This window comes from Culex pipiens, chromosome 2 (genome assembly GCF_016801865.2).
Source record: "Culex pipiens pallens isolate TS chromosome 2, TS_CPP_V2, whole genome shotgun sequence".
NCBI classification, from domain to species: domain Eukaryota; kingdom Metazoa; phylum Arthropoda; class Insecta; order Diptera; family Culicidae; genus Culex; species Culex pipiens.
Window position 1 is genome coordinate 147,392,348 of NC_068938.1, and position 4,978 is coordinate 147,397,325.

Below are 4,978 nucleotides of genomic sequence, written 5' to 3' on the forward strand. Positions count from 1 at the left end.
AGTTCGGATTTTGAAATCGATGAACAGCTGTCAGATAGATGCAGGGGGGTGGCAATTCTATTGCGACAAAAGCAAACTGACAGCAGTCGCCCAGTTAAATCAATCCGAATTCTGAAACGGAATCTAATTAAAATCGTATCCAGCTTTTTAAGCGAAGATGGCGTTCGAATGGTGAACGCCCGAAATGTCAAAATCACGCAGTGGTACCAACATTACGAAAAAAGTGTGCCATGGCATGACAGCCGCATTTTTTTTTCTAATGTTGGTGCTACTGCGCGATTTTGACATTTCGGACGTTCAACATTCGAACGCCATCTTCGCTTAAAAACCTGGATACAAATTCCGTTTCAAACGCAACAACCGGATCCGTGTTCGAACCGGTTGTTGCGTTTGAAACGGAATTGGTGTACGATTCTAATTAGATTCCGTTTCAGAATTCGGTTTGATTTGACTGGGCGTCATTCGCACGGTTGTCAAATGAGAGCCCCAACAAAAGCACTACGTAGTCGTACGTACGTCGTCGGCACTACACTCAAACCCCGATGGTTTTGCACCAACTGGTGTCAAACGAATGGGGTCACTCAAGGTATCTAAATAAGGTAAGGCGGAAATTCCCAGCTGTCAAAATAGTTAGCACGAAACCTGGATTTAATGTGGCGATTTTCAGAAAAGTGAAAATTTGACCATTTTTCGGGCAAATTTCACCAGATTTTTTTTCTGTGGGGTTGTTAAGCAAGCCAAACTGAACCGAAAAACGCGTTTAGTTGAATTTATTTCCACACGTGTTTTCGATATTGCGACTATGATTCAACTTGTAATCTGCGTCGTTTCAAAAAAGTATGCGCTCAGAACGATTTTAGAGCGCGCTGTTCGTTTCGGCGAAAGCGTGTGTCAGTTTATGCTGACTTCAACAATACATTGCATGTAAACATTGGCGCGAAGCGAGAGAAGAGAGCTAGTGAAGTGAGGGAAGAGAGAAAAATCGGTTGACAGATTGTTCGCTAGAAGCAAAAACGCCAAACAAGAAGAACCCAGCTGCGGTCAAAAGTGGTCTGCGGGTGGCACGTCAGTTCGTCAGTGCCTTTTACACGGAGTTCACACACTACCAAATGCGACCAAATGTTTTTTTTTGATAGTGTGCGTGAGTGCAGTTTGAAAAGTGACAGTTCGTCACTGTTTAGTTTGACTTAGACCAACCAACCAACAACAATTCATGAAACAAACACATGCATTGTGTTGGTGATGGCAATTTCTAACATATTAAGGGAGCGTTCTTTTATTACGTTTGTCACTGTTTTAGTTTGTACCCCGTTGGTTGGTCAAAGTCAAGCTAAAAAGTGACGAATTGTCACTTTTTACACGGCGCTCACGCACACTATCAAAATAGAGCTGTGACTTCGGATATCCGGATATCCGGATAATTTACATTTTTTTTTCTATATAAAATCAGATATCATCTTTTTAATCAAACCAAATAAAAAGAGATATACGAAAATCGTATCAGAACTGAAAATTATTTGGATAAAAATATTTGATGAACCCAAAATAGATTTATGGCTAGTATGCAGATTGGAAGAAAAGGGGTCAAGAAACAGCTTTACGAACAGCAGAACAAAGGAGAGGGAGCGATTTTTCTTGGGGCTTTTCTTCACCCTCTCTGACTTGCTTGCGCTGCCGCTGCTGCCCATTTGATTTTTTTCTTGACAGGTTCCTTCCGAAGTGCGTATACCGCTTTAAGAATGAAAATGTAACGGATCGGATAGTTTTTCGGATAATGTTGCACACTTTGCACCCAATTCTCCCCCTGTGCAAATCAAAACGGCACACCAAATATTTACACACTTGAAATCCTACCCCTTCTCCCCCCGCTCGCCTAGAGTGATGCGTGTCTCGACTGAGCTTTGTTGCTTTCGACCACTTTAGAACAGGTTCAAACTAGGGCACACAAAGAAAAAATACTCTAAATTTAAAAAGATCGTTCGTTGGATTAAAAGTTCGCGTTGGTGAATATTCGTAGAAAGTTCAAACTTTTTAATTTAAAAGTTGGAAAGTTTTTGATACTACCATGCACTTCTGGAACAAAATCGTTGTATTGGTAAAAGTTTTTTACTTTTATTATAAGAAGAAACTTTTTATGGCAACAATAAATAACATTTAACATTACAGTGATGATTTTCGAAAAATGAGATGGATTTTATTTCTATTTTTATTTTTATGTTAATATTAAAACTGCTGCTTATGCTGCTTAACATCGCGGCCTACATTTTGGAGCGCGACAGCGATGTAGAGAACAGGGTAGTCTCGTTGCCGGTCATCATCAGGACAGGCTTGGAGGCTAACTTGGAGGAGTTGGCCATTGGGTGTTAATTCGGGAAGGTAAGTCGACGTTTTTCGACTGGGAAGTGAAGCGCCTGAACCGATAGTTCCCGATCGCATCGTCCTCCTTCGAGAATGGCACAGATGTTGCCAGTTCATCCGGCCGAAGCTGCGCCGTCGCGAGTTGAGAGTTTGCGGGCGGGAGTTGCTGAAAGAGTTTGAAAGTAAATTAAATTAGCTAGACACTGAACACATTCTCAATACTAACCGGTGACTTCTTCGGTATTCCAGGTAGATGTTCTTGATCAGGTTCGTCGGATATCACTCCAACCTCTGGAAGTAATCCGAGTACGACAGCTTCAGGACCTGCGACTTTCGTACAGACGGTTCTTCCAGAACTGGTTGAAACTGTTCTTCCGGATGTTTATGTAATACTCGTCAAACATGTCCCGCACCGAGAAATGGACTGCGGACCCTCAGGACATCCCACACTGTTCCGTCAACACTTCCGGCACCGAGTGCAACATCCGCGCTGACCACCTCCGATCGCTTCTCGTCGTTTCCCTCTTCCGTCGGATCCTTCTCCTCACCGTTAAAATTAACTTTATCGAATACAACCGGTGCAAATTCACATCCGCATAAACGGCGTCCTACAAAAACAAACAAAATCAAACACAAACGCCACCAAACACCCAAGCTTTCTTCTTACCCATTTTGGTCGTGAAACAGCTGCAGATCCGGCAGGAAGCTGGCCTCATCCTTTTGAAAACCAACTTTCCCCTAATCCCCTAACCTTGTTCCGCACCACACCATCCTCCTTCGAAGGTATCCGTGTCCAAGTCCTGGCTGCGGACGCGTTCTGTTTTGATTGACGTCGTGGACCACCACTCACTAACCACCGGAATCACCTAAACGTTTGTTTACATTTTGGACTTAGACGTACACGGTTTCACGAGAACGACAAAATGAAAGAAATTATACAGTCGAATTAAAAGTTAAAACTTTTAAATAAGTTAGCAATGAGATTTTCAAAAACCGTAGCAGTAAAAGTTTTTATTTTCAAAACAAGAAAAAAACTTTTAATGTAGCAAATTTTAACCACTTATTAATTCAAAAGTAAGTTACTTTTGTCATTACCATAATATTTTTTTGTGTGGGTGTGTGTCTTGGATAGTTTTTTTTTTCTGCTGTAGTTTGAGGTGTGCACTTTGTTGGAGAGCTTTCCACCAATTGATCGATTGTCTAAAAATCTCTGAAATCCGCAATAGTATTTGGCCATATATTATATTATACAAAATTGTTTCATCTTTATGTCACCCCTCAGTCGTGAGAGAAAGCAGGATTGTAGTAGTTAGTTCATTTTCTAATAGAATTATTTATGCTGCAAATTATCCGGATATCCGAAGTCCCAGCTCTATATCAAAACAAACGTTTGGTAGTGTGAGTGAACTCCGTGTAAAAGGGGAGTCAAACTAAAAAGTTAACCCGTTCATTTGACAACAGTTCGCGTTAGCACAGACAACAGACGTAGCGGCTAGAACAAAATAATTTGAAAATCGTGTGTAAAAACATGGCTGCCGCATCCTGCTAATCTACTAGCGCCATCTGTTAGCCTATTGCCACTCTCTAAAGCAGCCATGATGGTTTTCTGAGAAGGTGTGTTTGAAAATGCATCACCCAAAAATGTTTAAAAAATATATTATTTCAATTTTTCGAAAAAAAAAATTAAAAGGTAAAGATTATGTTTTTATGCTATAGTAAATCTACTTTAATTATTAATTAACACGATTTACGAGCACATGGAAGTTTTTTTTTTCATTTAATTATCAATATTAAAAAAATAGTCTAATCTGATGCTTTTTTAAACACAGCAACCAAGGCCGCGCTTGAGGCTGTCAAATTCTTGCTGGTTGTGTTTATAAACAAAACCAACAGAGGTGAGCGAAAATAAGGAGGAGACCCGGTGGAAATCGGGAGGATGGGCAAGCGTTTCTTGGAGGATAAAAGATCCGGAACCAGAAACGAAACAATCCGGAACTGTCGAAGAAGGAAAAACAGCAAGGTATGACACGGTAAAGTCTGGATGTCATCGGCGCCGTCAGCAAGAGCTATTATCACGGCCAACCCCGTAAACGTTTTGGCCCCAAACGACCGCATTCCGAAGATTATCTCCGGAACCGACAAACCAGCTACCACGATCATTTCAACGCTCACCTCCAAGGCATCAACCTCTTCAACGCCCTCGAAACCCACCCCACCTTCAAGTGCCGCCACTTCCGGCGAACCCTCGTCGCCATACCAAAGGCCTGAATCTTGAATGTTCTCCCCGGCGCGTCAGATTCCCCCACCGGATTTCTAGTACAAGCGATCCTCAAACACCAGAACCAGAACAAACGATTACAAACGTTGAAAACCAACAAAATGAAAGTAGGCGGAAAGCGATATTTTGACAGCGGGCAATGTGTCAGGGCAAAGCGACAGCAGCGCCACAAACGGATTGTCACAACTAAAAAATCTGTAGCAATGATTTACACAAGGGAAGAATCGAGCCCAAACGTCTGTTGTCTGTGGCGTTAGTGAATATTCGTATAAGGCTTTCTAGGCCCAGTGAAAAGAAAATAAAGAACTTCTCGTCACAGTGTCCTGATGCAAACAATGATCG